The sequence below is a fragment of the Octopus bimaculoides genome, chromosome 7, assembly GCF_046866305.1.
Source record: "Octopus bimaculoides isolate indiv1 chromosome 7, ASM4686630v1, whole genome shotgun sequence".
NCBI lineage: Eukaryota > Metazoa > Mollusca > Cephalopoda > Octopoda > Octopodidae > Octopus > Octopus bimaculoides.
In genome coordinates, this window is record NC_142934.1 from 15422813 (window position 1) to 15436957 (window position 14145).

The 14145-nt window shown below is 38.0% G+C and overlaps 1 protein-coding gene and 1 non-coding gene across 2 annotated transcripts in view; both read left to right on the forward strand.

Moving 5' to 3' along the window:
• The window catches only part of LOC106873373 (uncharacterized), a 197976-nt gene that overhangs the window by 28303 nt on the left and 155528 nt on the right, over window positions 1–14145 (forward strand). The window lies entirely within an intron of this gene.
• On the forward strand, window positions 4957–5062 carry LOC128248420 (U6 spliceosomal RNA). The gene has a single exon (XR_008264662.2). It is a non-coding gene; the product is annotated as a U6 spliceosomal RNA (small nuclear RNA).

The following is a 14145-nucleotide window of genomic DNA, read 5'->3' on the forward strand; positions in this document are numbered from 1 at the left end:
TTAACGTCCGCTTTCCATGCTAGCATGGGTTGGACGATTTGACTGAGGACTGGTGAAACCGGATGGCAACACCAGGCTCCAATCTAATTTGGCAGAGTTTCTACAGCTGGATGCCCTTCCTAACGCCAACCACTCAGAGAGTGTAGTGGGTGCTTTTACGTATACATATATATATATATATATATATATATATATATATATATATATATATATAGACAGGTAAATTGACATAGTACAGTGTCTGCATGTTGATGAATACCACATATTCCCCTCCATTTTCTTATTGCTATATAAGTTTAGGGTAAAATTTCCTTTTACCCGCACCCATTTATTGCACTTGGGAAAAACACTAGTGTAATATTAATTGGGTATCCTCCCAGCAGTATATTGGATAGATATTATCCCTTAGTGGGTTGGATTCACAACCCTTAACTTTCTTGGATTACATATATATATATATATATATATATATATATATATATATATATATATGGGAGAATATACAAAAAATAACAACAGACGAGGACAGGTGGTGTAAATAACAAAAGTATATATTAGTATGACGCTCGGGAATACGGAAAGTCTTTGACGTTTCGAGCTACGCTCTTCAACAGAAAGAATACGGAGACAAGGAGAAAAACACGGAGAAAAAAAAAATTATATATATATATATATATATATCTGGAGACCCCCCCCCCTTATATGTATATATCAATATCTATGTATGTGTGTATGTGGCACGTGGTCAGGTACAACAACAAGAGTTCCAGATGATCCGATCAATGGATCAGCATGCTCGTGAAATTAATGTGCAAATGGTTGAGCACTCCACAGACATGCATACCCTTAATGCAGTTCTCAAAAAGATTCAGTGTGACACAATATATATATATATCTATATCTATATATATATATATATATATATATATATATATATATATATAAAAACAAATAGTAAATGAGTATATGCATATATACGTACAGGTATGTGCATACCGACATCCACCTGTATGTATAGGTGCATATCTGGGTACAGGACATTGCAAACAAACGTAGACGAGAACACACGAGCCACATAGAGAACATTCTCCTTCATCAGCCACCCACGTTTTAACACCGGCGTTTCGACGAGCTTGGGCAGGACGCATCGCTAAAACGGCTCGTCCCATGGATCGCAGATTAAATTTGTATACGCAAATTAAATCTAGCCATGGAGGAATGTAGTGGCGGACAAAAAATAAGACAGGAAAACAAACAGAAAAGGCTTTACGGCCAGACGAGAAAAATTATGTGTGTAAGAACGCGATGAGGCACGGACCCGAGAGGGACAAAGTGGTGCGTGTGTTGCTTGGCGAAAGCCAAGGAAGGAAAGGATTATTGACCGGAAGCATGTGACCATGCCGGTGTAAAGGGAAGAGAGAGAAACAGAGGGAGGAAGTAGAAGAATAGGTGAGCAACGAGAGGAAAAGAGAAAGAGAGGAAAAACGAGGGGGAAAAAGAGATACGTAGTAGTAACAGAGGAAGAACGAGAGGGGTAAAGCGAGATACGTAGTAGTACAGAGGAAGAACGAGGGGGGGGGGGAAGGAAAGAGAAAGAGACAGAGTAGCGTCGGAGGATATGAGTTACGAAAACTACTTACATTTGGAAGATGCTGCGTTCAATCATGTAAAAACAAATAGTAAATGAGTATATGCATATATACGTACAGGTATGTGCATACCGACATCCACCTGTATGTATAGGTGCATATCTGGGTACAGGACATTGCAAACAAACATAGACGAGAACACACGAGCCACATAGAGAACATTCTCCATATATATATATATATATATATATATATATATATATATATATATATATATATATATCTTTTATTCTTTACTTGTCAAAATATTTTCACAATTTTTTTTTATACAATTTCTTATAATATTTCATTATAAAAATATACTTGCAGCATGGAAGGTGTTTATAAGCCATTTAAAAACACACAAAAACCATTAGAGTCACTTCAACATTTAAAATTAATTTGTCAAAATATTTTCATCACTTTGTGACTGCAACCTGAACACTGACACAATTCTGTGCTAGTAAACAGGTCACGGTCTCAAAGCGATGAAAATATTTTGACAAATTAAATTTAAATGTTGAAGTGAATCTAATGGTTTTTGTGTTTTTAAATGGCTTATAAACACCTTCCACCCTGCAATTGTTTTTGTTTCAGCACATGATCTCAGATCAGGTCACTTGCTATGCAAGTACATCTCCGTAATATAAAAATATAAAATTTTCTAAAATGCCATATGGCTTGAAGGGTCCACTTATGTAAAAGAAGTTCATAAGTAAAAATTAGTTGAGGTGTGGGTGTGCAGTAAGAAGCTTGCTTCTCAACCACATGGTTCTGTGGCACCTTGGGCAAGTGTCTTCTACCATAGCCTCAGGTGAACCAAAGCCTCGTGAGTGGATTTGGTAGATAGAAACTGAAAGAAGCCCATTGTATATATGTATCATCATCATCATCATCATCATCATTGCTTAACGTCTGCCTTCTATGTTGGCATATATATCAGGTTGGTGCATAATTATTGCGACTTTTTTTCAACAAATTTTATTCAACAAAAACAATATTTAACAAAAACATCTTTAAATGACAGTCTGACCATCTGCCAAGCAAATGGGAAGCAGTAATTGAAGTAGATGGTGAATATGCTCTGGAATAACCATTTAAAGATGTTTTTGTTAAATATTGTTTTTGTTGAATAAAATTTGTTGAAAAAAAGCCTCAATAATTATGCACCAACCCAATATATATGTGTGTGTGTGCTTGACATCTCCCCTCCCATTGCTTGACAACCAGTATTGGTGTGTTTACATCCTGGTAACTTTGTGGTTTAGCAAAAGAAACCAATAGAATAAGTACCAGGCTTAAACAAAAAATAAGTCTTTGGGTGCCCCACCATGGCTGCAATCAAATGACAGCAACAAGTAAAAGGTATGGAAGACGTCCATTGGTTGGATTACACATGTCATTCTAATTCTCTATAAATTCTTCCTGCAAAAACATAAAAAAACCGTTCTCTCCAGTTCTTTCTTGCAGCAGTCTTCAATTGTCTTTTTGCAATATTTTATCATATGACAGCTAAATAGTAAACAGATATGTTTCGGAGAAAAGTTGTAGCAGGTACAAAGAGAAAAAATTCAAAACAAATGACATACTGACAACTTAAGCAGGGACCTCGTTGTAATACTTGCATGTCTGACAAGCTCATCCTGTGAGTCCCTCTACATCATTACAACATTACATTTTGTAACTTTGAATGACAGGTGGGGGTTGTAGCTGTCCAGATCTTATGTACAGTCCTATTGAAGCCAAGCTTGAAGATGGGGGGTACAAATCTCATATACTCTTTTACTCTTTTACTTGTTTCAGTCTTTTGACTCTGGCCATGCTGGAGCACTGCCTTTAGTTGATCAAATCGACCCCAGGACTTATTCTTTGGAAGCCTAGTACTTATTCTATCTGTCTCTTTTGCCGAACCGCTAAGTTACAGGGACGTAAACACACCAGCATCGGTTGTTAAGCAATGTTGGGGGGACAAACACATACATATATACGACGGGCTTCTTTCAGTTTCCTTCTACCAAATCCACTCACAAGGCTTTGGTCGGCCTGAGGCTATAGTAGAAGACACTTGCCCAAGGTGCCACGCAGTGGGACTGAACCTGAAACCATGTGGTTGGTAAGCAAGCTACTTACCACACAGCCACTCCTACGCCTATATAATGTCAATTACCATATGAGTCTTGACTAGGAGAGTCCATTCAGGTAAAATAGGAATTAAAGGGGTTCATAAATTAAAAAAAAAAGTGGTTGAGTATCACTGGTTTAGAAGAAGCCCATTGGTTGGATTACACATGTCATTGTATAATTCTCTATAAATTCTTTCTGCAAAAACAAAAACCGTTCTCTCCAGTTCTCTCTTGCAATAGTCTTCAATTGTCTTTTGCAATATTTTATCATATGACAGCTAAATAGTAAACAGATATGTTTCAGAGAAAAGTTAAAGCAGGTACAAAGAGAAAAAAATTCAAAACAAATGACACACTGACAACTTATGCAGACAACCATAGCAAAAACTAACAAAACAAAAAAAATGAACTGAAGTATGCCAACATCGTGTATTGATTACAATGTTTATGGAATGTCAAAAGAAGTGGATGGAGGGGGAAAATGATAGCTTTATTTCGAGATATTTGAGGAGAAAAACTGAATAAAGTTTATTCAATATCTTGGATAAGATGTAAAAAAACGTAAAAGAAACAAAACTACAAATTCCACTGAAACAAAGGAAATATATATATATATATATATGTGTGTATTTATAGAAACGGTTAACTCTTCTTATTTGAAATGTCTTTACAAATTCCATGTCTTAACTATAGTTAGAGAGGAAGTTCAGAAGAAGAAATTAATTGGAGTTGCAAGTGGCACATACAAAGTCTAGTCTCTAGTAATGCAATACCACCACCACCACCAGCACTATGATGATGACAATGATGACCACCATCACCACCAACACCACTAATAATAATAATAATCCTTTCTGCTATAGGCACAAGGTCTGAAATCTTGGGGAAGGAAGAAAGTCAATCACATCAACCCCAGTGTTTGACTGGTACTTAATTTATTGACCCTGAGAGGATGAAAGGTAAAGTCAACCTCGGCAGAATTTGAACTCAGAACATAAAGATGGATGAAATGATGTTAAGCATTTTACCCGACGTACTAACGTTTCTGCCAGCTTGCTGCCTTAGACTAATAATAATAATAATAATTTTTTCTAATGTAGGCACAAGGGCTGAAGGGGCTGATTACATTGATCCCAGTCTTGCCAGGGTTTTGAGTTTATTATTCACAGAAAAAGGAAATGCTAAGTCGGTCTCAGTAGAATTTGAGCTTAAAGCGTAATATATATACTAAAATTGGAACAATACAGAGAAGATTAGCATGGCCCCTGTGCCAAAGATGACACACAGATTCATGAAGCGTTCCATAAATTTTCACTGGCAGTACCCCAGCATGACCACACCCTTTGGGATCCCTGTAAGCGGTTGAGAGCACTGCTCTCTTTTTTGGCTAAAAGATAAAACAAAAAAAAGAAAAAAGGAAAAGATCAGGTAGTGATTGATTAATCAGTAATTTAGTACTTTGACCTGTGTGTGACTAATCCTAATGAAGTATTATTATGTATTAATGTAGTTCAACCATGTCTACAAGGAAATCAAGCTCCAGTATGATATGTTTGAATAAGGGTGTTGCTATTTAGCCCCAGGTCAACCTTCAATGAGCACACTTATGATCAGATATGTCCCAGGAGATTGCATCTAATGATAACATTGTCCACCGTGCAGGGACACTGCCAGGCTAAGCAATGCACTGGATTACCTACATAGACCACAAACATAGATAAACATTAGGCCCCTAGACCCAAGGGGTTTCCAGGCAACTGCCTAGTGTACCCATCGCTTGAAAAAGCTTTATCACTGTGTCCTCTCTCTCTCTCTCCCCTCTCCCCCTCTCTCTCTCTCTCTCCCTCTCCTCCTCTCTCTCTCTCTCTCTCTCTCTCTCTCTCTCTCTCTCACACACATATACACACAATCTAGTATATTGCGATTTTCAGGATGGAACAGCCATGTAGAGACTTCTTTACTGGTTCGTTAAATTAATGTAAGATTGTGAGGGGTGATTGGAACAGCAGTGGTGATCAAGGTGATGGAGATTGTGACTGTGGCGGTGGCGGCGGTGGTGATGGTCATGGTCGTGGTGATTGTGATTGGTGGTGGTGGTGGTGGTGATGGAAGTGGTGGTTGTGATTGTGTTGGTAATGGTGGGGATTGTGATTGGAGGTGGTTCTGGGGTTGTATTGATGACTGGTTGTTGTTGTTGATGGTAGTGGTAATGGTTATTGTGATTCATGGTGGTGATAGTGATGATGATGGTGATGATGATGATTGGGCTTAGTACTAATGGTGGAGGTAGTGGAGGTGGTAGTAGCTGTAGAAGTGATTGTAATGGTGGTAGTGGTGATGGTGGTATTGGTGATTGTGGTGGTTGTAGTGGTGATTACGGTGGTAGTAGTGGTGGTGATTGTGGTGTTGGTGGTGGTGCTGGCAGTGGTAATTGTACTAGTGGTTGTGGTAGTGGTGTTGGTGGTAGTTCTGATTATGATCGGTGCTGGTGTTGAGAGATAGATGATTGAGACCTGAAGAGACAACTACAAGCTTGTTGAATGTAACTTAATTTACCAACAACAATGAGTACACCAGTCAGAGAAAGAGGCACAGCGGCAAAGTATATTAAAGATAGCTAAGATTACAGGAATCAATGGGATAAGTTTAGTAATCTGTGGTGCTATATGATGATACTGAAATAGAATTGGCAATCTATTTGATATTTCGAGCTCTTTGCTATCACACTAAATTTGCTTTGGATCGAAATAGATACAAAGCAGTCAAGCATTGATTCTGATGTGCAGTGTAATTCATATTTAAAGTCAACACAATTTCATTTCATTTTTAAAGTATTGGTAATAATAATAATAATAATAATAATAATAATAAGGCAGTGGCTCTCATGTCTTCTGATCTTAACTGATTGGAAGTGTTATCATGTACTTTGTTTTGTCTTGGTATAAAAGATGGGCTACAGCAAATATTCTGCTCAATACCACAGATTTGCTTGTCATTTGTTTGACCTTAACCAGTTGAGCATGTCCCTTGGTGGCTGGCGATATGTGCATCTCTGATCATGAGCAGAAGTAGTGGGGGAGCATCATAGCCATGTGTTGAGAGGAATTCTTTGGGGTTTGAATAATTCACCTTTGGAAGCATGGGTGTTTTGCTCAACATCCTTAAACAAATCTTATTCAGGGACCTTTTGAATGGGATAGGCTACTCAACCTGAAGAAAATTCTAACTGGGCCTCACCTGCAAGGTCATGCACTGTTTATCTTGCACATACAGTCATCATACCATACACGCACACACACACATACAATGGGCTTCTACTCAGTTTCCATTTACCAAATTCACTCATGAAGCATACAAAAAAGAAATGGCCCATCATAGCTAAACAGTTATCAACCCTTTCATTACCATATTTCTGTTGAAAAACAGTGTTTTTGTTTCAGTTAATAGTGAAAATAATTAAGAATTTAATGAAATGGTTTTTTTTTTCATTATTAAGCTGGTGTTTGGAACACAAATATGAAATCTTGAGGGAAATTTTTTTAAGTTAGATCACTGCAAAACAGCAAGTTTATATCATAGACCCAAGGTTGGTCACAGGTGGCTTTGTATAAAAAAGGTTCATCAATGGACATCTTGGTTGTCTGTGGTTTATCAAACAACAAATCCCTTGTGTAAAATTGAACAAAGAAGCTTCTAAGTAGTTGTACAACCTGTTATGAATAGCCGTCATATCTCCTTCACGTCACACCCCACTAATATTAAAGTTAGGAAAGACACATTGGATAATACAGTTAAATAAAACACACTTGTGTCTGAAAAGAGAAAGAAAAAGAAAAAAAGGAATGGAATGGTCACAGCTGAAATAGATCTACTTTTCTAGATCAGAGCTAATCTGGCTCCAAACAATAATAACAACCTAATTTTTTGTATGATTTACAAATGCCTGGGTAATGCTTTAATTCCACTCTTTTCTAGGTGTTAGCTCTATAACCCTTTAGCATTGCTTTGAATTAATCAAGTATTATCAAGTAGAGTCAAATTTTCAGTGATGTGATTTGTTTATTTCTAGAATGATATTGTTGGGTAGGTGTGAGAGGCCAGACTTTGCTGGTTTGGACATAAAACTTGTAGAATATTCAGACTGAAACTGCCACCACCACAACCACCTTATTTATTCCTCTAAATCTTTAAACTTCGCCACCATTACCACCCAATCACCACATTTATTCCTGTAAACCTTTAAACTCCACCACCATCACATTTATTCCTGTAAACCTTTAAACTCCACCACCTCTATTCCTGTAAGCCTTTAAAACTTCACCAATACCATTACCTGTAAACCTTTAAACTGCCACTACCACAGGCATTACCTTATTTATTCATTTCTGTAAACCTTTAATTCCTATCTTGAGAACTTGGCTAAGGTAGATATCCAGTCTATTTTGATGCCATATGTTATGTTAAGATATTGACCTAACAATGAAAATTATATATTTTGTCTATAAGTGCTTAAGTGATGATCATAAGTATGTTATCACTACATCCCATAATAGCTGCCAAAAACATTTCTTGTTTTGTTTTTGTGGTTAATATTTCAAACGGTGTCTTTCAATCACTTTTCTATTTGCTTCCATCCCTCAAGTTTTGAGAGAAGTAAATTCATCAAACATTTGCCAAAGACACTTACAGCTGTTGCCAAAACAGATACTGATGTCAGTCTAGTCTCTGGCACAAAAGCTGGGATTGTGTTTTTTTTTGGGGGGGGGGGTTATTAATTTTAATTTTTATTTTTATTTCTGTATTCATTTAAAAATTAAAAAAACATTTTTTCTAATGAAATTACACATGTCTATTTGTTTTTGTTAATTTAAAAAAAAAAATTAACAATTTTTTTAAAGACTTTAGTAAAATAACTAACTTCTCTATAATGAATGGCATTGGAAAATTTCCCTTCACCCCAAATTAAGCTGGTGTTTGGAACTTGATAAAAGGTTCTAATGTAAATATCATCATCATCATCGTTTAACATCCGTTTTCCAGGCTGGCATGGGTTGGGCATTTTGACAGGAGCTGGCCAGCTGGGGAACTGTCCAGACTACAACAGTTTGTTGTAGCATGGTTTCTTATTTCTTTATTGCCCACAAGGGGCTAAACATAGAGGGGACAAACAAGGACAGACAAAGGGATTAAGTCGATTACATCGACTCCAGTGCGTAACTGGTACTTAATTTATCGACTCCGAAAGGATGAAAGGCAAAGTCAACCTCGGCGGGATTTGAACTTAGAACGTAACAGCAGACGAAATACCGCTAAGTATTTCGCCCGGTGTATTAACGTTTCTACCAGCTCACCGCCTTATACAACAAACCATGCTTTGTTGTAGCATGGTGTCTATGGCTGGATGTCCTTCCTAATGCCAACCACTTTACAGAGTGCACTGGGTACTTTACTACATTCCACTGGCCCAGGTGTGCTTACACAGCACCAGTACAAGTGCATGTTATGTGACACCAGCACCTGTAAAGACCTGTATGTATGGATGACAATGAGTCTACTAAGCCAGGCACATCTCAAATACAGCAAATTTCTACAACTCCCAGTCCCTTGTCATTTCTTCATTGAAGCCCAGCATCCAAAGATCCTTTCTCACCATTTTCCTCCTTCGTCTTCCTGTGTTTACCCTTTCCAAAGGTTCCCTCCACATTTAAAGCTTGGCACTTATCATCATCCAGTGTTTTAAATCTAATGACTGAAACAAGTAAAAGATTAAAAAAAAAAAGTACCAGTAATTAGTGGAGGGCTAGAAAATATATTATGTGCCAATAGAGGCTTTGCTGGATATTCTCTGTATCAGATAAATTTTAATTTCCTCAGAGATGTTTTACATGTTTTGGTTCATCTAGCAAAGCCTCTATAGGCACATAATATATTTTCTAGCCTCTGTTTTGACACTTCTCCACTAATTACTGGTACTTTCTTTTTTATCTTTTACTTGTTTCAGTCATTAGACTGCAGCCATGCTGGGGCACTGCCTTGAAGAATTTTAGTCAACTAAATTAACTCCGGTACTTATTATTTTTGTGTAAAGCCTGGTACTTACTCTATCAGTCTCTTTTGCTGAACCGTTATGTTACGGGAATGTAAACACACCAACACTGGTTGTCAAGTGGTGAGGGGGGACAAACACAGCCACAAAGATGCACACACATAGATGTGTGTGTGTGTGAAAGGCTTCTTTCAGTTCTTGTCTACCAAATCCACTCACAAGGCTTTGGTCAGCCCAAGCCTATAGTAGAAGACACTTGCTCAAGGTGCCACACAGTTGGATTGAAACCAGAGCCATGTGGTTGAGAAGCAAACTTCTTACCACACAGCCATGTTTCCTCATATCAGTGAACAAATATTTAACTTGGCAGTGGATTATACACCTTGGAAACCATCAAACAATGTGATATCTCTGTTTCTCCACCTTTGCAATATCTGTAACATAGCAATTATCTGGTTCTTGGTCCCCAACATTAAACTAAAAAGAAAGAAAAAATAAAGAAAACAAGAGTGAGCCTTAACATGGTCGTTTGATCTGTTGGAAATAATAGCCAAATTTCTCTCAAATGAACAACATTTTTAGAAAAGAACTGCAGGGTTGACATGGTCTTAGATACATCATCAGTCATCAGTCTTTTGATGTTCACTTTTTCATGCTTGCATGGGTCAGATCAAATTTATTGAGGCAGGTTTTCTACAGCCAGATACCCATCCTTTTACCAACTCTCACCTATTTCCAAGTCAGTTAATGTCCCTATGGCTGGACATGTTTCCACAAAAAACTGGAAATGAACGACACTGCTTGTATGACAGTGATGCTCATTTACAACAAAGAAGTCAAGAAAACACTAACACACACCAACACACACTCACACATATGCGTCGAGCTGGCAGAAACGTTAGCACACTGGGCGAAATGCTTAGCGTATTTCATCTGCCGTTACGTTCTAAGTTCAAATTCCGCCGAGGTCGACTTTGCCTTTCATCCTTTTGGGGTCGATTAAATAAGTACCAGTTACGCACTGGGATTGATATAATTGACTTAATCCGTTAGTCTGTTCTTGTTTGTCTCCTCTGTGTGTAGCCCCTTGTGGGTAGTAAAGAAATAACACACACATACATACACATGAAAAAGTATGAGAAACACAAGATATAGTTTATATCATTTTCCCCTACATATGTTTCACCATTCTGGTAATTTGTCGCCACAGCAGTGGATGTTCCAAGTACAATTGAATGCTTAAACTCAATGGATCATCAGGGAAATACTTTATTGCATTATGTTACAGAGATCAATATGGGTGCATGCATGTATGTTTTTCTTTGAGTTTAATTTAAGTTCTTAAAGAGAGCGCTTGAAGAGATGGCTAACAAAGCGACAAGACTTTAGAGAATTCCTGGTGTTTGTAAATATTTGGCTGAGTTGGTGTGCTGCTTGAACTACTAATGCATGCACCCAAATGTGTCCATGTATATATGTAAGTATGTATGTGTTTGTATGAATGAATGTATGTATGCCTACATGTATGTATGTATTTATGTATGAAGGTATTTATGTATTTATGTATGCGTATATTCATGTATCCATCCATCTTTGTCTTGATTTTATGTAATTATTGTAAATGAATGTCATATATTTCCAATACTCTGTGAAAATGTCTGGCCATGGAGATAACCATTACCTTGTAACCTTGCAATGTAAGCGTTGGCCATAGGAAAGGCATCTGGTTTTAGAGAATCTCCTTCAATAAACACCATCTGATCTATGTTAACATGGCTACCAAATTTCACTCTCAAGGCTTTGATTCACTCAGAACTATAGAAGATATTTCTTCCCCCAGTGTTGTGATATGGAATGAAACCTGGAATAATCATCTCAATTGACCACCAAGTCCTGGGCAACACATTAAATTGCATTTAGTGGCAAGGGCCCTGCTTGGGAATTCATAAGCCCTGGGGAGCATATAGTTACCCATTAGTCACCAGAGCTCCTATGCCTGCACTGGCCCAGGATTTTGCTACCTGTCAAGGCTCCAGTAATGAATCAAACCACAGAAGATTCAAAGGTGAGCCACATTGGCCCAACAGTGTACAGGACATACCTTGATGTCTTGGGAGCCAGTCTTTTTGGCTAAGAACTAAAGTGGTTTTGTGCCTCAAAGGTAAACTCAGGTGAGCAGAAGAATATCAGTGTAAATTGTAAATAAACTGGCAAAAAGCAACAGGAAACTACAGCTGTATCTTTCCCATGAAAAATCAGTAGTCTTCAGAATTTGGCATTGATGTCCACTGTTGCCAACATCTGTAGATATGGTGCATGAAGAGAGGGGGGGGGGGGGTTGTTAACTGTTATATAGATTTGAATGTATTACAATGTGAGAATTTAAAAATGTAGATCGAATGTATTAGAATATCGAAGTAACAACGAAGTCTGTCGTAATTTAACATAACTGAGCCAAGTTAGGAGCTCGATCTAGTAGATATAGCAGTCAAATGTCCCTCAAATCATACCCAACTCTCTTTAAAAGAAAAATATACATACACACACACACACACAAATTGCACTCCTAGAAGTCCCCCACCCACCAAAAGTCGAGATAGTCACACCTGGTCGATATTTGCATCTACACGATCTGGGCTGACTTGATATTATTATGTAACAACGTCGCTATCAAGTTTCACGTTCGTTAATCTATGATTACAGTGTTCCACATGATCGCACTCGTTTGTTCATTCATGATTGCTTCCCTTGGACCCAGTGGATGTCCAATGGTTACGTGTGAATTGCGTGTATTTATGTGTGCATACATACGCACACACGCGCACACACATACAAACATGTTCTTTATTCTTTTAGTGGTTCAGTCGATGGAACATGGCTCTACTGGAGCACCGCCTTATTTTTGTTTATTTATTACTGTCTTTTTTTTTCAGTTTTATTTAAGTTTTATTGCTGAAAGTTAGTGTATGATTGAGTTAGTGGCAGTTGACATTCCGTGAAATATAACCTTGTAGAGTTGGTTGGATCGGTATTTTGATTACATCCATCCATGCATGCATGCATGGATGGATGGTGATGCAAACAGGAAAAACAGGACTCAAAATATGAGTATATATACATATATATATATATATATTGTTATTAATACGTAACAGAATGAAGACGGCGAGCTGGCAGAAACGCTAACACGCCGGGCGAAATGCTTAGCGGTATTTCGTCTGCCGCTACGTTCTAAGTTCAAATTCCGCCGAGGTCGACTTTGCCTTTCATCCTTTCGGGGTCGATTAAATAAGTACCAGTTACGCACTGGGATCGATATAATCGACTTAATCCGTTTGTCTGTCCCCTCTGTCTGTAGCCTCTTGTGGGCAGTAAAGAAATGAGAAACGTTAGCACGCCGGGCTTAATGCTTAGCGGTATTTCGTCTGTTTTTACGTTCTGAGTTCAAATTCCACCGAGAGTTGACGTTACCTTTCATCGATAAATTAAGTACCAGTTACGTACTGGAATCGATCTAATCGACTGGCGCCCTCCCCAAATAATTTCGGGTCTTGAGTAGAAAAGAATATTTAACAGAGAGAGATGGGGGGGGGGGAGAAGGGGAAGATGGGAGTCTAAACCATAGACCTATCCCGAATGCTTGCAGCAAACTGGACCCTGTTAAAGACAGTCCCAAGTAGTAGTGTTAAGCCGGACGATGGATTAAGTCTATTACAATCGCGCGCGCGCAGTTATAAGGTGGAAATTGTATGTGAATAAATATGGTATTTATATGCTTCAATGCTGTTGTTATTGTAGTTATTGTGTAGCTTCCACCCCCTTGTTCAGTTCTGATTGAGCGCACATATGTTTAACCCTTTTCTTAAGATGACGGGATGTGATATGCGGAAGATTTGGCTACTATTTCTAACGGGTTAAATGACAACTTTCAGGCTGCTCCTTCTTAGTTTGATTCAAGGTAAGCGTGTGTCTTGGTGTTTCAAGTCGTGCAAGGGACATAATTCAGTTTGCATGCTTGGATTCACTACACACGTTAGCACGTATCGTATTTGCAGCTATTGATGAAGAATTGGTGAAGAATAGCGTCGTTTGTTACAAATCTCCTGCGAATACTGAGAGATTCCTGATCTGCATTATTGGAAGTTAGCCTAGCAGCACATTGGGTTTAACCTAGCTACTGTGAGGTGACAGTTCATGGTACCTGCTTTGGATATCAATTATACTGAGCCTAAAGAAAAGGCTCTACATGTGTAAATAGGTTAGTGGGGTTTAACGAAACCGCAAAGGTTTCAAAAAGGGTTTATTAACGTGCGACCAAGGACTATTAATTCTTTGATATTATATATTA